Source organism: Lactuca sativa, chromosome 2, assembly GCF_002870075.4.
Source record: "Lactuca sativa cultivar Salinas chromosome 2, Lsat_Salinas_v11, whole genome shotgun sequence".
Lineage (NCBI taxonomy): Eukaryota > Viridiplantae > Streptophyta > Magnoliopsida > Asterales > Asteraceae > Lactuca > Lactuca sativa.
In genome coordinates this window covers 159,083,473-159,106,042 of record NC_056624.2, presented here as the reverse complement: position 1 = coordinate 159,106,042, position 22,570 = coordinate 159,083,473, and positions in this window count along the sequence as shown.

Below are 22,570 nucleotides of genomic sequence, written 5' to 3'. Positions count from 1 at the left end.
TTTCGGTGTACGGTGAGGGTACACGTTCGGGATCAGCCTTTTGTTCGGCCGCTAGGGCGAGGCAGTGTCTACAGTAGGGCTGTAAGGGTTTTGTGGCGTATGTGATGGATACGCGAGCGACTTCCGAGAGACCGAGTTCAGTTGGGGAGGTACCGGTGGTGTGTGAGTTTCCAGATGTCTTTCCCGAGGAGCTGCCGGGAGTACCTCCTGTGAGGCAAGTGGAGTTTGGTATTGATTTGGTTCCGGGGGCTGCGCCTATAGCTAAGGTGCCTTATCGTCTTGCACCTCCAGAGATGCAAGAGTTATCCTCGCAGCTTCAGGAGTTGCTGGGGAAGGGATTCATTCGGCCGAGCAGCTCGCCGTGGGGAGCACCTATTCTGTTCGTCAAGAAGAAGGATGGTTCACACCGGATGTGTATTGATTACCGGGAGTTGAACAAGCTGACGGTCAAGAACCGTTACCCGTTGCCGAGGATCGACGATTTATTTGATCAGTTGCAGGGAGCCTCTTGGTTTTCCAAGATCGACTTGAGGTCGGGATATCATCAGGTGAGAGTGCGGGATGAGGATGTTCAGAAGACAGCGTTCAGGACGCGATATGGGCATTATGAGTTTGTGGTGATGCCTTTTGGGCTCACCAATGCCCCGGCGGTGTTCATGGATCTCATGAACAGGGTATGCAGGCCGATGTTGGATCGGTCGGTGATTGTATTTATCGATGATATTCTGGTGTATTCGAGATCTAGAGAGCAGCATGAGGAGCATTTGAGGGAGGTCCTTGGGGTATTGAGATCGGAGAAGCTTTATGCAAAGTTCTCCAAGTGTGATTTCTGGTTACGGGAGGTCCAGTTTCTAGGACATCTCGTTAACCAGGAAGGGATTATGGTCGATCCGGCCAAGGTTGAGGCGGTGATGAGTTGGGAGGTGCCAAAGTCACCCTCTGAGATTAGGAGCTTCCTTGGACTAGCAGGGTATTATCGGAGATTTATCAAGGATTTCTCCAAGATCGCAGTGCTGCTCACCAGATTGACCCGGAAGGGTGTTGCATTCTCATGGGGTCCCGAGTAGCAGACCTCCTTTGAGACACTTCGCCAGAGGTTGTGCGAAGCCCCGGTATTAGCTCTCCCGGAAGGGATGGAGGATTTTGTAGTATATTGTGATGCATCGATTTTGGGGTTGGGTGCGGTGTTGATGCAGAGGGGTCATGTGATAGCATATGCATCGAGGCAGCTGAAGCCTCATGAGACGAGATATCCCACGCATGATCTAGAGTTGGGGGCAGTAGTGTTCGCCCTCAAGATTTGGCGCCACTACTTATATGGGGTTCGATGTACGATATACACGGACCATAAGAGCTTGAAGTACATGATGGATCAGCCCAATCTAAACATGCGTCAGAGGAGGTGGTTAGATGTGGTCAAGGATTATGATTGTGAGATCCTATACCACCCGGGCAAGGCCAACGTGGTGGCCGATGCGTTGAGCCGCAGGGCGGAGAGCACTCCATTACGAGATGTATGTTTGAGATTGACCATGATAGCTCCGGTATTGGATGCCATTCGTGGGGCACAGGCCGAGGCTGTGCAGTCGGAGATGCAGAAGAGGGAACGGGTCGTTGGTTTGGTTTCAGAATTCGTTACGGATGGGCGAGGGCTTATGACTTTTCAGGGTCGGATTTGGGTACCATTTGTGGGTGGTGCGCGCACTTCCTTGATGGAGGAGGCTCATCGGTCGAAATTTTCGATCCATCCGGGGGCTACGAAGATGTATTTGGATTTAAGGAGAGAGTATTGGTGGCCCTGTATGAAGAGGGACGTCGCATGGTTCGTTGAGAGGTGCTTGACCTGCCGTAGGGTTAAGGCCGAGCACCAGAGACCGCATGGCAAGTTGCAGCCATTGGAGGTTCCCGAATGGAAATGGGAACAGATCACTATGGATTTCATCACCAAATTGCCGAGAACTGCCAGAGGAGTTGATGCAATTTGGGTGATTGTGGACAGGTTGACGAAGAGCGCTCACTTCCTTGCCATCAGTGAGAGTTCTTCAGCAGAGAAGTTGGCGGAGTTATATGTGAGAGAAGTGGTATCTCGGCATGGGGTGCCGATCTCGATTGTTTCGGACCGTGATGTGCGCTTTACTTCCAGATTCTGGAAGAAATTTCATGAGGAGTTGGGTACTAGATTGCATTTTAGTACCGCATATCATCCCCAGACAGACGGTCAGAGTGAGCGGACGATTCAGACGCTTGAGGACATGCTTCGAGCATGTGTGTTGGATTTCGGGGGTAGCTGGGATGCATATTTACCCTTGGCAGAGTTTTCTTACAACAACAGCCATCATTCGAGCATTGGTATGCCACCCTTTGAGCTGTTGTATGGTAGGAGGTGTCGGAACCCCATTTGCTGGGGAGAGGTTGGGCAGAGAGTGATGGGCAGTACCGAGATCGTGCTTCAGACGACAGAGCAGATTCAGCAGGTCAGACAGAGGTTATTGACCGCCCAGAGTCGACAGAAGAGTTATGCAGACAGACGCCGGTCCGAGCTTGAGTTTCAGGTCGGCGACTTCGTTCTCCTGAAGGTGTCTCCTTGGAAAGGAGTGATTCGATTCAGGAAGAGGGGCAAGTTGGGGCCCCGGTATATTGGGCCATTTCGTGTGATTGCAAGGGTAGGACGGGTAGCCTATCGGTTGGAATTGCCAGCAGAGTTGGGGCAAATCCACGACACTTTTCATGTGTCGCAATTGAGGAAATGTATTGCCGATGAGTCGGCAGTAGTTCCGTTAGAGGATATTCAGGTGGATGCGAGCCTGAATTATGCCGAGAGACCAGTAGCCATCAGAGATCGGAAGATCAAGGTTCTGAGGAACAAGGAGGTACCTCTGGTGTTGGTTCAGTGGCAACACCGGAAGGGATCAGAGATGACCTGGGAGCCGGAGCGCGAGATGCGGGAACAGCATCCGGAGCTATTTTTAGAGCGAGACTTCGAGGGCGAAGTCTAATCCTAGTGGAGGAGAATTGTAACAGCCCGGATTTCCAGGTATTTTATTGTTTTGATATTTTTGAGTTTTGAGAAGGGACTCGGCGAGTTGGAGCTCAGACTCGCCGAGTAGGGTCGCGATTCTGGACGCGGGATTCGTCTGGACTCGGCGAGTTCAAGATATGGACTCGGCGAGTCCAAGATATGGACTCGGCGAGTCCACGCTGTTTAATGAAACCCTAATTTCTCGGGTTTGGGACCTATTTAAATGGCCTTATGGCCGTCATTTGCATCCATCAGTCCATAGAGAGAAACCCTAAAAGTGCTTTAGCGATTTGAGAGAGAAAGGAGGCATTTCTTGACATTTGTGTGTTGTTTAGCAAAGAAGAGGGAGGCTCTAGCCAAGAGGAGGCAAAGGAGACTGCTATTTGGTGGATTTGAAGCTTGACCCTTCAATCTAAAGGTATGATTTCGGCTCATCTCCTGTTTTGTGAAGTATAATCGATTTTAAGGTTTCTTGTGGCCTTGTTGAGTTGATTTGATGGCCAAATAGTCCCATGCTAGTGATGAGACTTTGGATCTGGATCCATAGAGGTCCAGAGAGTCTCATTCTTCAAGCTTTATAGAGAACAATGGAGGTCATGACCTTGTGTAGTGAGATTTGTTGATGATTCTTCATAATTGGTCATATAGAGGTTGTTAAGGCATCAAGACTAGGACTTTACGTGATGAATCAGTCTAGGAGGGCCAGATCTACGAATTGTTGGAGTAGATCTGACCTTAGAAGCAAGTTTGAGTGATTGCATGGAATGGACTCGCCGAGTCCGATGAGCAGACTCGGCGAGTAGCTTGAAGATTGCCTTGGACCGGTCAGGGAGTGGTCCAGTCGAGTCAGGGGTTGACTCAGTGAGTCAGGGCGAGTTAGAGAGGGTTGTCAAAGTGGACTGAGTAGAGCTGGGACTCGCCGAGTCGTTCTTGAGACTCGGCGAGTTGAGTCGGGGTGGCCCCGCGATTTTTCTGCCAGGTGAAACTCGTCGAGTCAGGGGGGAGTACTCGATGTGTAGAAAGGGAATCCTAGAGAGTTGGTGAGAACGTCTAGACTCGCCGAGTTGCCGTGTGCACTCGCCGAGTCCGGTCAAAGTTGACCGTTGACCGTTGACCGTTGACCTGTGTTGACTTCTTAGGGATAGTCAACCTTAGAGATAAAAAGTGTTAATTAGAGTCTTGTGATGTTATAGGAGGATTAGAGCTCGGAGGATCGAGCACGAGGGATTTCCAGGGATCGTGAGATACCGAGACACGCGAGGTGAGTCTTCTCACTATACTTTACCTTGAGTCGGTAATCAGAGTTATGTGTTAGTGTATGTATGTTATGTGTATGTTATGTGTTGTACTGCATTATTTCTATGTGATTTATGCTGTGCATGATTACAGAGTTGGAACCGGAAGGTTCCTAGTGTTAGAACCTGAGGGTTCACAAGAGTTGGGTGCACGGACCCATAGAGTTATAGCCTCGGGTGGCTAATATGTGTTTATGTGGTATTTTGGGGAACTCACTAAGCTTCGTGCTTACAGTGTTAGTGTTGTTGTTTCAGGTACTAGCGATGACCGTGGGAAGGCGCCGGCTTGATCTGTACACACGCAGGGGACTTTGATATATTTACATTGATCTTGGGATTTTGTGTAATGTGAGTTGAGATTTAAATCTGATGTTTTATGGAAAATGAATGAGAAACGTTTTTTTATAAATTGTGAAAAATAAATTTTAAAAATTGGCGGTGTTACAGATCATGATGCGTATAGATTCATCATAATCCATGTGTGACATCCCCAAATTCACGGTCATTTAAAATTTTTTTATTTAGGCTTATTTGAAAATCAAATTATCCTTTTTAAAGAATAATATTGCGGAATTTGTTCCCAGAAAACATGATAAAGCATTTCCGAAGAAATGTATTTTGTTTATATTAAAACTTTGAGATGTCATTGTCAATACAGAAACATGAGCATAAACAGACCTTACATTCATTTACATCTCCCTTAATATCTCAGTGTAATGTGTCTTCCTATCCATACTTGTGATACATATAAACTGAGTGGATCAGGTAGGGAAACCTGGTGAGTACATAGGTATTTCAATCCCATAAAGTGTTATATATATATATATATATATATATATATATATATATATATATATATATATATATATTAGAACTCACAATATATACAATTTCACCTCATATATGTATTTCTTACCCCACCCCGTCGATCCTCACAATGACACGATCTATACTCTTATATCTAAAATTAACATCTTTACCTAATCCATACTCCCGGATCAGCTATGTCTTATTCCATTCTCTTGGATCAATAACTATGCCCATTCCATACTCTCGGACTAGGGTCAATTGACTATGTCTAATCCATGCTCCCGGATAAATGAAAAATAACTATGTCCTCTGCGTACTCTCGAACGAAGGACAAATGACTATGTCTAATCCATGCTCTCGGATTAATGAAAAATCTTAAAGTTCGACCCTCCGTGTATATCTCACCCACACTCATAAGGAGATACTATCCGATATCCATCTCAATTAATTTATGTTTGTTCTGTATCCTAAATCATCATATATTATCAAATATGCTCTTAACACGTATTTTAGGCTATAACAAATATCTCACACACAAACATATACTTAATACTTTAATCAATACTTGTATTAAAATCATGTTCATGAAAGGGACTATGCACTCATTTGTTAAAGTGATGATTCCAATCTCGGGCAGCGCTACACTTCTAACAATTTTATTTCCCTCGACAAAACCTAGTATCATTATTACTAGATTTTAGTCAAATGTTTATTGCGACTATTTACGAGCGAGATTAGTTTATAAGTGCTAAACAAAACTTTTCAACTACTATGTACAGACAGGGGACAGACATGAAAGACCGGAGGGTAGGACCATTTTGGCATTTAAGTTGTTTTGAAATCGAACAACCCTATGCGGCCCTTCAAGCCAAATAACCGTACCGCGAGTAGTTAAAAGGTATTATAATAACACTTAATATTTTATAATACTTATCTCATATATTTTTAATAGGTTCATAATAATGATAATAAACTTAAATATAAGTTATACTTAAGGTAGGGTAAGCATAACTCACTTACAATAAAGTTTGGCTAGGAATCAGGCTCTGCGGGGGCAAAAACTCTGAGCCGAAAGCACTTCTTCTCGGAGCCTTTTGGCGCTCTGGGACTCATCTCTAACACTTAGGAAGTGCTAAGGAAGGGTAGGGATAGTTCTAGAGTATTGAGAGAGAAATAAGGGCTAAGGTGTGAAGAAACGAAATAAACCTCGTATGTATTTATAGGAGGCTGGATGCGAGTGTGCGGGGCGTACCTTTGGTGTACGCTATGCGTACTAAGTATGCGGGATGTCCGAAGTGCTACACAGCGCGTACGAGGGCTAGGTGTAGGTCATTCGAAGCGAAGCCATGGAGAGCAAGGGATGGTCCAGATTCAGCCACATGGCACCCCTCACATTCTTATCCAAAAAATGAATAAAATTCTAAATTCCATAAATTTCGAATATGAGCTCAGTTTTTGACATTCTTTATATACACGCGTAGGTTGCGACGTAATCTGCAACTTCCTTTTAGACTCCGTCAGCTGATTTTGACTTTATTTTCAAAGTTATATTTTAACAGGCTTAGACAGATGAAGTCCATTAAAAATTCATAACTTTGTCATCCGACGTCCGTTTTCATCTGTCTTTATTTCGTTGAGTTTTTATTAACGAGATATTCAATTATCGTTTAGATTGTGTAGGCTAAAAATGGATCAAATCTTAGAAAAATCAGAACTTCCTCATACGAAGTCAAATTGGAGGTTCTTTTTATGCACGCTCTCAGTTCAACGTATACTACGACTTTCGTTTAGATCTCTGAGACTACAAAAGAATTTATAAAAAATTCACTTTTTACGTTATGCGGCGCCGTGCCGGTTAAGGGAAAACTTCGACGGGTCATAACTTCTTCGTTATAACGCACATTTCAACGTTCTTTTTATGTATGAAACCCTTGTGACATATACTATAACATAGTTAAGATTATTTATTCCAAATAATCTTCAATCAAAAATTTATTTTTGACGCTTGTTGTCTCTAAATTGACTAGCCTGAATCTGCGAGCGTTACACCATAGGATCGAGAGAAAACAACTGGTTTGTTTCTCTGAGGATGAACTTAGTGGTTGAAGATGAGGCAGATCCCTTTGAATAATTTTTCTACGATGAAGGTTTGGAGGTTTTTGGTGCAGTGGAAGCCATTGATGGTGATTTGAGAAAGCTGAAGAAATAGAGCACAGAGAAAACGCTCTAAAAAGACGATAGCCAAAGTGTAAAGTGGAAACAGTTAGGATTCAAAATCCTTTTATATGAAGGAGTTTTTGGGTCGAGTAGAAGAGCTGAATGATGACACCTAAAAAACCGAAACGGTTTGCATTTAATGCATAGCCAAAAAAAGTCTTCCTAATTGACAGTTGAGAACCAAAGAACGGACATTTGCTTGTTCAAAAAGAGATATCGTCGATTCTGTTAAGAAACACTCATTACTTTATTGATATGCGTGCCAAAGTGTGTTTATTAAGAATTAAGAGGATAATCATGAAGAAAATTATTGTTAATGTATTCTTGAAAAACATTTCGGAAAAGAAACTTTAATGATAACCTTAAAATTTATTTATTGTTTAGAATCTCAGAATAATCCAATTCCGAGTTGGGATGTCATAAGATACTTCAGTAAGAAATCAAACTCATCATTAGTACATGATATATGGTTTTAGATGACACAATATCAAACTGAGTATTAGAGGTAAAAATATTGGGTCAAAATATGGTTTATACTTTGTTTTTCTGGGCAATTATATTTTTCTGTAATATTTTTGGAGTTTACGGTCATGTTTATGATTGAGTTTACGGTCGTAAACACCTTACGGCCGTAAACCCATTTACGGCCCATATTCTCCATGTATATATATAGGTGTTAAGGTGAGGAGTACAAATTGATGAACCCTAGAGAGTTTACGGCCAGAGAGACAGAAGAACTATTGTGTGTTAGTGTGTGTGTGAATCTCTTGTATCCGGATCATCATTCTATTCATTAATACATTGAGATTCATCATCTACTTCTTCTCCTTCTCTTCTATTTGATCTAACATCATCTGTTTGATTGGGATTCTGCACCAGCAAACGGATCTAATTGATACACAAGCATAATTAGGACTTACAATTGGTATTAGAGCTTGGTTGTATCAGTAAATTTTGTTAGATTTGGAGCATTATTTGATCTTATTTTTGAAATATTCTTGTGTTTTTGGATAGATCTCTGAAAAATAAGGAGGGTTTGTTCTTTGTGTTTTTCATAAAAAAAGGTTTTTGATCGAGTTTTGGAGCAAAAAAGGGCAAAAATCATTGTTTTTGGTCGTAACCTGCGAGGGGGTGGCGGCCAGCAGCTAGGGTTTCCGAGGAGTTCACGGCCCGAGGTTTGCGGCTCGGAGTTTGCGGCCTCGGCTCGGAGTATACGGCTCAGCAGTTTGCGGCTCGGTCTCGCATGTTTCCGGCTTCTGAGTTTTCGGCCTCGCACCTCGGCCTCGCAAGCAGCGTCCTCGCATCAGCTTCAAATAAAAAAGAGGAGCGACTTCGGAGTGGCCAGGAATCGAACTCACGACCTCTGGTTCACCAGGCGGAGATCCTTCCAACTCCTCTAGGCCACTAATTGATTCCTTCCTTCCCCATTTAATTCATAAATCATCTTTTTCGCAGCAAGTTTTCCTATTTTGACACTTTTAACCCAAAATTCAAATCCTTTTAAATTTTAAATTCTTTTTTCATCCAAAATTTAAAAAAAAAAACTATATAAACAAAAAAACAAATAAATAAATAAAAATATATTAAATTAAAATAATAAAAAAAATTATATTTTAATTTTTGACTTTTATTTTTTAACTTTTGACCTTAAATTTTGACTTCGACTTCCAAGTTTGATCTTTGACTTTTTCATTTAACTTTTAAATTTTCAAATTTAGCTTTTTGGTTTGACTTTCAAGTTTGACCTTTTCAAGTTTGACTTTTTAAATTTGACTTTTAAGTTTTATTTTAGCTTCTAGTTGTGCTTTTTTAATTGATTTTAAGGTCTACGAGGGAGTTGAAAACATGAAAGAGAGTCGTTAGGATATGTTAAGACAAAATTTCAACATTTTCGATTATATCTCTAGAGAAATCTTCGAAACTTAGTTGCAGCGATTTACTACACTTACTACTGAGATGAATATAGCTGGGATCTTCTTGTCTAAGTTTGAGATAAACAAAAATTCACTTCCGAAATCATGGGATATGAACGTGGCTATCATCAAGAAGACAAAAGATCTCAATCATCTTAGTCTTGTTGATATAATTCAAGAACTTGATGCTTTGAAGTGTAGAGAAACAATGAGTTCTGAAAACATTCCGGTCACTGAAGTTACATGTACTCCAGCTTGTGAAGCTACGATTAAATTTCTTTGGGAACAAATTGATTTATTAAAAAGAGAAATTCAGGACCTGAGATATGAAGGATATCAACTCAGGAAAGGACACAAACCCCTAAATGCTGAATTAGAAGCAAAAACCAAGGACTTTAGGAAGCTTCAGGAAGAGTATAGCAACAAGTGTGAAAACTATGACTATATTAAGAGACAACTTGCTGCTGTGACTGAAGAACTTGACACTTTGAAAATTAAGTGTGGAAAAACAGATGTTAGTTTTAAAAATTATACTGCGTCAAGTCAGACAGTCGAGTCCTTATTTGAAACCCAATTAAAATTCAAAGACAATCAAAACAAGGGTCTAGGGTATGGTAGTGTTCCTCCACCTTTCAATCATAACTACACATCCATCCCTATGACTCAGGAAGAAATTGACAGGGAGGCATGTCTTCGATATGGCAAACCAGCTGGGTTTGTGTCAGGAGGTATCCATGTAGAAAATACTAATTTTTCTACTTCATGTGTAGGTAAAGTAGCAGAAGATGAGAACAAGGAGAACAATACTGAACAAACCAATGGCTCCTTGAACTTAAAATTTGTTGCTTCGAATTCTGTTACTCCTAACAAACCTGTCGTTGAGAAATACATGCCACCAATTCCAGTGAAACAGAGTGCCTGTTGCAAGTGTGCATGTGGGAACAACAAGAGACAAGGCAAGGATACGCTACCAGGGGCAGGAAGAAACAACTTCACAGTGAAGAAAAAGACATGTTTTCACTGTGGAACACTTGGACACGTTGCCAGAAATTGTCCTAATCGCGCATATGTTCCCTACTATGCACAAGGCTGGCAGAACGCGCCAAGAGGGAGATTTTTCAAAAGAAACCCATCAAGGTCACGTTCAGACAATGCCGACTGGAATGCCATGAAGGCCAAGAATTCAACTCCCAAGGCCAAGCATCCAACTCCCAAGAACAAAAAGGAAATGCTGGCCAAGAAGTCCAATCCAAAAGATGCTCCAGTGAAACAAAGACCGGTTAGGTCAAAGTCACCTAGGCAGACGGCTTCAAGTTCCAAATCAAGTGCCGAGGCACCCATCGGATCGAACAAAAAATGGGTTAAACCCGAATATAGATGGGTACCAAAGGCTCACTCTCCCAAATCTTCTAACGATTCTAATATTTCTACATCTTCTGTTTGTGATAAGCAGGACATGTCATGTGAGAGAGTATCGTGCGTTGATGACAAAGGTCAACCCAGTTTCAAAATGGACTGGGTTCCAAAGACCAACTGATCCCGCTCTGTGTCGGAGCAGCTTTAGAGGCATATCATTAGACTTCGGTTTGTTGGTAGTGCCTGCTCCTGGCATATGATTGGGGACATCTCTCAACTATACAACATTCAGACATTTGTTGAGAGTATATGTCCTTTTGCGGGAAAGGAAGAAAGGAAGAGATCACAAATGGGATTAGTGCTTAACGATGTGAAGAATTTTCGGATCTGTTATGAGATTATGCTTGCTGTTCTCAGACCTTCTGAATGCAGATTCAATCGGTGAATTACTGTTTGCGTTTTCTTCTCTATACTCCTGAGTTTTTCTTAAGTTGATTCGCTTTAAAGACTAATTTTTGTTTTAGGATAGTTTAAATTTGCGCATTTACTTTCGTTTCTCTCCTATGCACAAATTTAGGGGGAGAAATAAAAACAAAACAAAAATTAGAAAATATAAAAAATCCAAAAACATTAGAAAATCAGAAAATCCAAAAAAAAAGTTGGTTATGAAATGTGCTTGAGGGAAATGTTTTAGGAAATGAAATTAGCAAGTGATAATGGGCAATCTGAATCTATGTAACGTACCTAAGTTGAATTGTCTACGCTCTGTGCTTGATGCGCTGGTAGGCACGAAATATTTTAAATGGACTTGACTAGGAAAGTTGAACCTAATGAATTTAAGGACTTGACAAAGTTTGACCTAGTTAGATCCGTTTAACATGATGTCACGAAGCTCGGATAGGTTGAGCAGGGAGATATACATGGGAATCTACCGGTCACATTAAATAACCCATATCTAGAACTGTGGATTCACTTTTCCTCGATGTGCGGATTCTATCCTTAATTCCAGTTGGATGGGGCGACTGGTAAATTCCGATAAATTAGGTCTGTAGAAAATCGTTTTCTTTCTTTTTGTCTGTTAGTCATATGGTGTCTCCTTTGTGTGACCTCCAATCCGACCTGGTACACAACATATGCAACTCTATTTCTCTGCAGGTTATATATATGGAATTCCTCTTATCTGTTAGCCATATGTTGTCTCCTTTGTGTGGCTTCCAATCCGACCTGGTACACAACATATGCAACCTTCTACTTCTCAACCCCTCTGAAACAATAAGTAGTAGCAATCTGAATCTGTCCTCTCTCTGAATGATTGTCTGCTCACCCGGTGTAAGGAGTACTCTGGAAGTTCTTGACGGATGGGGCATATCAGGAAGCGGGAAACACATCCTATTACACTTAAAATTGAACACATATAGATTGTCTGTAGATCTCGCTGCTCAATTTAGGTGGACAACAATATCCCTGGTTGTAGTTAGTTAAATGGTCATAAGAAAATTTTATTTAAGAATTAGGGCCAATCATGATAATAAAGTTACAATTAGATATATGCATGTATCATGTCATTGGTAAATTGTCCAAAATTGTCACAAATTTTTCGTGTTTAAGTGGACCACAATATTGGCGATCGATCAGACGAAGATGTGAAGATAAGGGTACCGATAAACGGATAAAGGCTGTCCAACAACTTTGATCCCAAATCACTCTTAAAGTTAGCTATTATTTTTGTTTTTGTTAAGTTTGTTCATAGTGTTCTTCTAATTTAAATAAAAGGGGAGAATTAAAAATAAAAAAAACAAACAAAAATCAAAAATATCCAAAATCAAAAATAGTGTTATTTCTGTTTTACTTTTGTTCTAAGTTTTCTTTTAGTTTTGTTTTGTCTTTAAAAGTGATTTTAGGTGAAGATGAAACTCATGGAGTTTGTGTTGAAGATTTCTGAGCCAAAGCCTCGTCTGTGAGCATCAAAGAATTTGCATTCGAAGGAGCAAGAAATGAAGATTATTCTTTCAACATTCAATCCTTCAACCCCAGAAGCAAAGTGAAGTAGAAATTGAAGATTATGTGATGGATTGCATTGAAGCCTCCTCAATCAGTCTGCTGCTATCGTTGTACCTGCTAAAGTGATCCAGAAGATTTGTTCTCTCTGATGTTCCCTCTGAAGATTCTCAAGCTGAAAGCGCTATCTTTTATTGAAGTAGCCTCCTCGCCCAACGCGCGTTCAATGCCAAATCTTGAAGACTTTCCCAAGTGCTCAAGATGAAGTCATTCACTGAAGATAAATGCTGAAGCCAAGCTTCCAATGAAGATTAACAAGAAAAGCTAGCTACTTTTTAGGGGCAGCTTGTTGGGTCATTAAGAAAAGAAAGTTATAAACCAAGGGGGAGATTGTTGGGTCAAAATATGGTTTATACTTTGCTTTTCTGGGCAATTATATTTTTCTGTAATATTTTTGGAGTTTACGGTCATGTTTACGATTAAGTTTACGGTCATAAACACCTTACGGCCATAAACCCATTTATGGCCCATATTCTCCATGTATATATATAGGTGTTAAGGTGAGGAGTACAGATTGATGAACCCTAGAGAGTTTACAGCCAGAGAGGCAGAATAACTATTGTGTGTTAGTGTGTGTGTGTGTGTGAATCTCTTGTATCCGGATCATCATTCTATTCATTAATACATTGAGATTCATCATCTACTTCTTCTCCTTCTCTTCTATTTGATCTGACATCATCTATTTGATTGGGATTCCGCACCATCAAACGAATCTGATTGATACACAGGCATAATTAGGGACTTACAAAAAATGCATGAAGATCTTGGAGGATAAGTTTTTGAAAAAGATTTGAAATTTCGAGAGCTGAAAGAACAAAGCTCAGAAGAAGATAAGTGAAGAAATCACATTAATAGTTCGGATTTGAATTTGATGGTGTACTCGAAGAGATAGTATTCCAAGGTTGAGAACTTCGATATGAGAATTTCTCAAGATATCCAATGTAACAATATCAGACTAAACTTCAAATGATGAGGAAGATTGAAAGCTCAAAACTAGAAGAAAGGGTTAGACAAAAGACACGTAGTGATCCTTTTATTTTTCGAGAGGAAACAATTCTGAGAAGAAAAAGTTTTGATTCGAAATTATTTGACTTTCTAATGTTTCCATTAGAGAGTACAAACTTCTTGGAAGAATTGATGATGAGATATCATCATTCCCATTTTGTTCAAAAACCTGTTAAATTTGGTTTCGTCTAATTTCTTAGTAAAGTCATCAACAATTTCATCATCAGATGGAACAAAAATCAGTTCAATGTTACCTTTTAGAACATGATCTTTAATAAAATGATATTGAATATACATGTTCTTGGTCATAGAGTGTTGAATTGGATTATGAGATATCGCAATTGCACTTTGAGAATCACAATAGATAGGAATTTGTTGAAATCAGTAACCATAGTCCAATAGTTGAGGTTTCATCTATAGAACTTGCGAAGTACAACTTACAACATAAATACATTCGACTTTGGCTGTAGAGAGAGCAATACAGTTTTGTTTCTTGGATGACCAACTACTCAATATTCTACCCACAAATTAACAGCCTCCATATGTGCTTTTTCTATCAAGTTGAAGTCCTCCATAGTTTGAGTCAAAATAAGCTTGAAGAAGGAAAGTTTCATTTGTAGGGTACCAGATTCTGAGGTTCTTGTTTCCTCTGAGGTATCCAAAGATTTTCTTTACAGCCAAGAGATGATACATCTTTGGATTAACCTGGAATATAGTACATAGACATGTAGAGAACATAATGTTTGGACGACTTGCAGTAAGTTAGAGTAGCAATCGAATCATTCCCTTGTACTTCTTCTGATCAATGGCAACACTTGATGGGTCCGAGAAGATCCTGTGTCTAAAACCTACTGGAACCTTTGCAGAGGCACAAGTGTCCATAGAATATTTCTTCACAAGTTCATAAATGTATTTCTCTTGAAGAACGATGATTCCTTTGTTGGACTGTTAAACTTGCAGTCTGAGGAAGAATCTTAATTCACGATTCATTCTCATTTGGAATCAACTAAGAATTAGTTTTGAAAAATCAACAACAATCGTTGAATCATTTGATCCAAAAATGATGTCGTTGACATATATTTGAACTAACACGAGATGTTTCACATTGATTCTTCCGAATAAGGTAGGATCAAGAATTCCTCTTTGAAAATCAGAACGCTTCAAAAAACCAGTAAGAGTCTCGTACCAGGTGCATAGAGCTTTATTGAGGTCGTAAACAAATTTTTGGAATTTGTAATAGTAGTTCGGATATGAGAGGTTTACAAACCCAGGAGGCTATTGAAGATATACTTCAGTATCAAGTTCACTAATGAAAAAAGCAATTTTAACATCCATTTGGTAAACTTTAAAGCCTATGTGAGCAACATAAGCGAGAAAGATTCATATATCTTCAAGACGAGCAACATGAGAAAAGGTATCGCCATAGTCAAGTCCTTCAATTTGAGTGAATCCTTTGGCTACCAATCTCTCTTTGTTGTAGATAATGACTCCGGCATCCTTGAGTTTGTTTCATAAGACCCGTCTTGGACCAACAATAGGGTGACCCGAGGAGGAGGGATGAGACTCCATACTTGATTTCTATTAAATTATACTATCTCTTCTTACATGGTTGTAATCCAATCAGAATGTTCTAGGGATTTTTTGATTGATTTAGGTTCAACTATATGAATGCCGGTAAGTGGAACTTGTTTTGAATGTTAGCAGCAGAGTGACTTTGAACTCCAGCGTTAAGGTTTCCAATAACTTGATTTGGAGGATGATCCTTTGTTAAAATATGTAATCTTGGACGTTCTTGTGCAACGGTTGATCCGATATCAACAATGGGGTTATGTTACTCCCTCTGAACAGTTTTAGTTTGAGGATGATGCTCCCCTTAACTTCTGAATCGGACATGTCAGTGTCGTCTTCGGTTGGAAAGTCAAAGAAGTTCACATCATCTTCGTTGTTGTTCGGAATGGGACCAAATTCAGCAAATTGATCTACTGCATCTTGAAATCCACCAACATTTGATTTGAGGGTTGGATAACTATTCTCCCCGTCAACCTGAGAAGGTTAAAATGAACCAGAATCAAATGGAGGAAGAGTTAGGGTCGGACCAGAGAAATTTTGAGAAACTGGAGTGCCAGATGAGGACGGTCTTGATTGAGATTCCGAATCAAGAGTAGTTTCTATTGGTCCGAACAGACTTTCGAAATCAACTTCATGAATAATTTGAGGATTCGGAGACCCAGATGGTTGAGCGTCGGACTCCATGACATGTGTTGTAACTTGAGTTGGATCCGAGTTTCGAATGAAGTTATCATCAAAAGTGATATCAAAACTTTGTTCAATTACACGAGTTCTACGATTTAAAACGATGTAAGATTTATATTTGGCTGAGTATCCCAGAAAGATGGCTTCTTCGAATTTTGGTTGAAACTTGGTGAGTTGACCACGATTGTTTATGATAAAGCATCGACATCTGAAAATGTGTAAGAAGGAGATATTCAGATTTTGACCATTCATTGCTTCATATGGTGTCATGTTAAGACAACGATTGATGATGCTTAGATTTTGAGTGAAGCAGGCAGTGGAAATGGCTTCGGCCCAAAGATAAAGAAGAAGGTTTGCAAAGTTCAACATCGATCGAGTGGCTTGAACAAGAGTTCGATTTCTTCGTTCAACAACACTGTTCTGTTAAGGAGTGTAGGGGGAAGATAAATCGTGATGAATACCTTTATCGATAAGAAACTTTTCAATCATAACATTTGTGAATTCGAAGCTAATGTCACTCCAGATTCATAGAACAAGAAGTTTAACAAGGAGTTCAATTCATTTGATGAATTTATGAGTTTCGAGGCTGTTTCGGACTTTAGCCTTAGGAAGAAGGCCCACACAAATCTTGTGTAGTTATCCATAATAAAATGAATGTATTTTTTGTGATGAAAACTTTCTACAGTGGATGGCCCACAAAGATCGATGTGAAGAAGTCCCAGTGGTTCCTAAATGGATTTTCCAATAATCACAAGATAACCTGTCTTTGATTACTTTCCACATTCAAACGTGGTGTAGAGATGATCGTTTTCAAATTTGAGGAGTGACAGACCTCAGACCATTTCACCAAAAACCAGATCATTAATTACCGGAAGTTAAGATAAGCAAGCATCCGATCCTATAGCTAACTTACATCAGGATCAGCCTTTGAAACAATACAAATTTAAGGCTTTCTAATGATCATGTTGATGTCTAAATCATATATATATATATATATATATATATATATATATATATATATATATATATATATATATATATACATATATATATATATATATATATATATATATATATATATATATATATATATATATATATATATTCTAGATTCGATTTGATTTTATAAGACATTCTTTCTGGTGTTCTGTCAGAACATAGCTATGCTTTTTGCATAATTCAACTTTCCGATTTGCATCAGTAAGCTGAGCGACACTGATCAGATTGTGCTTGAGATCTGCTACATAGGCTACATTGGAGACAAAGAACTTACCATTGGTCAAGATACCATAACCTTGAATTTTCGAGTTTGAATTGTTGTCATAAGTACCATAAACCGTGATGACAAAGGATCTGATTGCGCAGGGACAAGGTTCGAAAACTCAAACCTTGAATTACTGCTTAAGATCAATGTCTTCTACTAAATGAAAGTTCTAGTCAAGTCTGGTAAACCAGTCAAGTCTGAAGTAAGATATTCAACAAAGTATCCAAGCCATAAATGAACAATGAAGATAATGATCAGAGTAAAGACAATAAATGAACAAGAAGAATGTTTTAAGAATTGATTTGGATGAGAGGTGTAAGAGAAATAACTTTAAACAATACTATCTTTGGAGTAACAATCCATCTTATATTCTTCTCATTAAATGCACCTTAAATAGGTGACAAGGTTACATCATACAAACTTTTGAACATACATAGGACCAGATAAAAGAATTATTCCTAACACTCTGATTATCCAAGCTGACAAAAGAGAGTAAGTCCTATGACTAGTAACATCAAACAAAATGACAAGATAAATTGCTACGGACAGATACATCAATTCTAAACATCTTCTTCATTTCAGACTTTCTTCACTTTGTACCATAAGCTTTAACTCCTGACGCCAACTCAACTTCTAATCACAAACTGACTCCGGAACATTTTCTACTTCGGAACTAAGACTGATCTCGTAAATTTATTGTGTGATTGCTAGAGGTTCACTTTTAGGTACTCACAATCTCCCCCTAAGTGAACTTAGCAATCAGATCAGCTCCGGTATGCTCGGTACAACCATTCTTTGACTTCAATGTACCATTGAAGCTGACTCACAAACTTCGCCTTGACATGTTCAGGTGCTTCGGACTTGGGTGCACGACTGATGAATTTTTGAAGGGCTTTAGTTGGAACTAGGTGTTTTTCAAGGACTCGGAAGAAGTTCTTTTTATTTGTCTTTCGTTGCTTGTAGACAAACCTTAGCACCGGTTCATCGATGGGTCCTTGAGCCAGTAACTCAACTTCTGGCGAAACGAAGTCAATTTTTGCTAAGTAGTTTTTTAGTTCCAAATAGATGTGCCAATTCATAGTCACATAATCCTTGAGGAAACTTAAGGCAGCATGATAGGCTCCCATGTTGAGATCGTTAGATTGATGGTTTTGGAAATGAGCAGTAATGGTTAGGATGTCATTTAGATTAATTGTAGGGAAATCAGTGTCCGAGATGGTGTATTGAGTTGGTTTATTCCGGAGGATGTAGAAGCGAAACAAAACACAGTTGAGGTCGAACTTGGTTAAGACCTTTCTTGCAACCCGGAGATTTTGGTGATCCGTTTACTAGACCACACTTCCTTTTGGGGAAGAGCATTCTTAGTATATAAGGTCTTCAATCGTTCACGCTCGGTTCAGATGATCAGTTGAGGATTATCATTCGGATGCAAAGGAGTAAACTTTGTGCAGCAGTTGCTGTAAGGAGATAGCGGTAGATCAAGTTGTTCCGAATTGTTACTTGGAATATCATAGAACATGAACGGTACTATGTCCAAATCATGAATAATTCCTTTGTAGTAGAGAGGTGAGAGACCAAGAATCAGATTAGGGTTATCTTTAAGAGCTTGAATCTGAATGCTTTCCTCAATTGCTCGATTGATTTCTTCTTGGGACCAGCCTGATTTTTCCTTTGGTAAGAATCCGGAGTGGTGAACTTGATGATCTTCAGAGATGAGCTGCTTACCCTTGTCTTGCTTTTTATTGAGGATGGAGAGGATATGTTGCATATTTTCATCAACAACAAATTTAGGAGGAGAGGATGGGAGAGGCTCTTCTGGAAGGTTGTCTGGTTTCTAGAGAGGTGAACCTTCATCAATAGGAGCAATCCGAGGTGAAGGAATTGGAGGCAATATGGAGGGGGTGGCTCGAATGGCATCAACCATTAATTTGGTTTTAACCTTAGCCATTTCGATAATTTTATGAAGAACATCAGCCAGGGTAGATGGCCAAGAAACTACTAACCAAAGTTTTTGTTCTTCCTCCTTCATTACTTTAGCAGGGAACTTTATTGAAGCTTGAAATCCTAACACTCTGTTCTTCACATATACATCATCATCATCACTGTCGTCGTCATCATCAGCTGCATGGGGAGAACCGATGACAACCTGCAGATCATCATCTGAACTTTCACTCTCAGAGTAAGAATTTCGAGGCAGGTTTCCATGGTCGAGTTCGTGAGCTTGGACCTTCTCCCCCTCTTGCAACGGAGACCCTGGCAGCCGGTGCAAGCAAATACATTTGTTTCAATTCGGGGAATTTATCAAACACCTTCTAAAAGCTGGTGGTGAGTTAAAGAGTTAGGGTGTCATAAGAATTAGATGTGGGAGCTTGATCTTTGAGATGATCGAACAATTTTGAGAGAATGGAGAGCATCTCATCAAAATTGTGATTCAAAACATCCACAATGTTCCATGATGCTCTGATCAACTTGATGAGGACTTGATGCATGATTAGATTAAGCTCATATTTCTTCTGAATCTCCTTCTCGAGCCTTTGAATCTGCTTCTCATGACGAAGAAGAGTTTGATTGATAAGGTTAGTGGTAGGAGCGACTAAGTCATCATGAACTTTCAGCATCTGGGTGATGGTGTCGAGATAATGATCGACAGATGCATCATAGTTCTGTTTAACTTCTTCTATGGTGTGTTTGAGGCGTAGAGAAATTAGCTGATCAAGTTGAGCTTCTCTTTCAGCAATGGTGGGAACTGATTTGTTTGCTTCGGACAGTGAGGAGAGAATCGCATCCAGCTTTGAATCCATTCTAGAAACTTTATCATCAGGCTTCAAATTGGGTCCGGCTACCGATGTTTCAAGGGAATCAACCGTTTTCATGGTGTACGAGACATTTTCTTGAATATCCAAGAGGGCAAACAGATCGATTCCGTTCCCTGCAAAAGATCCGGTGTCCGAAGTGGAATCTCAAGACTTTGTTTTTATTGGTTCAAAATTCACTGGCAGTTCGGAGGGGGCAAGCTTTGTTGGACCAACATCATCTTAGGGTTTCAGAGTTGAATCAGTTGCAGCATCAGGATGAACTTGAACATGATCATTTATTTGAATTTATTCATCTACGGGTTTAGAGGAGGATGATGAGAGTCTGAAATCGAAAAGTGATTTTGATGGAGATGGTTTAGACTGAAAGTGAACAGAGAGTAGCACAGGAGCATCAGTAACGGAGGTATTGTCATCATCAAAAATCATTTCTTCTGAAAGTTCTTCGTTGAGATCGGAATGCATAGAATCATGATGTTGAGTCATTTCTCCAGAAGTGTACTCCAAGTCTGTGATATCATCAGTAGGAGCAACAAATGGTAAGTTGCTTTGAATAGCCTTGTTTCTCATTGAGATGAGAGTTGCTTCAGCTTGTGACCTAGTGAGTTCCGGATGCCTTGAATGCACCCTGTCAATATAATCTTCCCAAAGTGGGTCGTTAGCACTTGGTCGTCCTATACCCTTACCTGGTATTAGAACAGTTGAGGCACTTAAGGTTGGAGGGACTACTCTAGCCTCAGAATGCTTGGGGTCCAGAACAGTGGTTTCGGACTGTGCATGTGTGGAATAAAGTGGGATATCAAATGTGACATGTGGGTTTGTTGCAGGGGCAAGGAACTTTGTTCAACACCGACATCACCTTGTTGGGAAGGTGAGGGTGGATTATGTGCAGACTCCCCGTAGGTGTGTGCTTGTGTTTTTGAAACTCCGAGGGGTACCTTGGAAGAGTGGGTTGGTGGGGTATTCGGATGGCCACAGTCAGCCAAAATGTCCTTGGATCCTACCTGTTTAGAGGAGGAACCGACTTTGGTTCTATTTTTGGTTTTGGGTTTGGAAGGAGAGGATTTCCTCTTGGCTGATTTTTTCTTCTTTCTAGCTGAGGGAACTATCTATGCCACTTCCGGACTGGGATCAACGGGGACCGGGATGGATTGTGTTGGGTCATACACAATTGAGATCTCCATGTGATATTTCAAATGAATAGATCTGGAAGGTCGGATGGCCAACATATGTTACGAAATACGTCTAATTTGTCCGAAAGAAGTCTGGTTTGGAATACGATAATGTCTAATAGTTTTAAAAGAGACAAATACGTCTCTCGGAATCATATCCACTGGAATTGGTTCGGACCTTTTAATGGTAGAGCTGTTGGAGCGCTAGGGCTCAAAATTTCATTTGGCTTCCTCTTGATGGCGAATTTGCGAATGTCCTGCCATAGGACTTCAGGAAGATCGACGATGTTGGTCTTGCTGGAAATGATGATATAAACCACATAGAACCAGTCCTTGTTGAGGGTATCTGTACCCCCTTGTTTTCCTGATAAGCCTCGAATGATGAAGTGCATCAAAATTGTCCAAATACCTAATACGGCTGTCTTTTTGAACTTCTTGGCCTTGTATTCTTGACCATATCCAATGTGGTTGAGAAATTGTTGGAATTCTTCAGTTGTAGGTTCTTGCACCTTGAAGTTGGAAGAGTTTTCTTTGACTCCTTTCGCCTTGAGGAATGTAGATTTATGGACAGGAACAATTCGATCCCCTGTAATATTTGTTTCTAGAACGTCATTTACGATCTTGATACATTCAAACGCAGTGTGAAGAAGTCGAAGAGGGATCAGTGGTTTTAGGATCTTGGTAAGCGGCACTGCGATTGGATGATGAGCAAGGAACTCAATCATAAAACGAATAGGCTCATCGATGTCCATTGGGTCGAGAGAGAACAGTTGCGTTGTGTCCCTAAGGAAGGGTTCTGATGACTGTGAAGAAGACGATCCCTTGGAGGATTTCTTTTTGGCAGCAGTTTTGGGGATTTTGGAAGCACTTTGAGCAATTTTAGGGGAGGTTTGAGTAATTTTGGAGGGAGATGAGGACACCATTGTTATAGGTGGTTGAAAGCTTCAAGAACACTGATGAAAGAAAGAAGATGAATACTTTTGTCTCTTTTGTGTGTGTAAATGGTAAAATGAGGTATGAGAGGGGTTTATATAAGTTTGGAAAACGGGTCGGGTTGGAAGGTAATGATGATATCCGGATAAGGAAACGAATTCCATTAATTATGTTGCCACTTTCAGGTGAGTTGACATGCAAATACTAAAGGTCCAATTGGCACAAACTGAAAAACAGAAACCATCGTTTAGGTGCTGTGATGCTTATTTTTAGGGGTGCGTGCAATGAGGTGCGAGTCTCAAGGGTGAGAGGATAGGTATCGTCAAAAAGTAACCATTAGGAAAATGTTTCACTTTAAAACCTTCTAGACTTCACCATGTGTTTTAATTTCGGAACAAGGGGGTTCAGAATGTTTTGAAAACAGATTCTTATCATGAAAAGTCCGGGATGAAATGTAGTGAT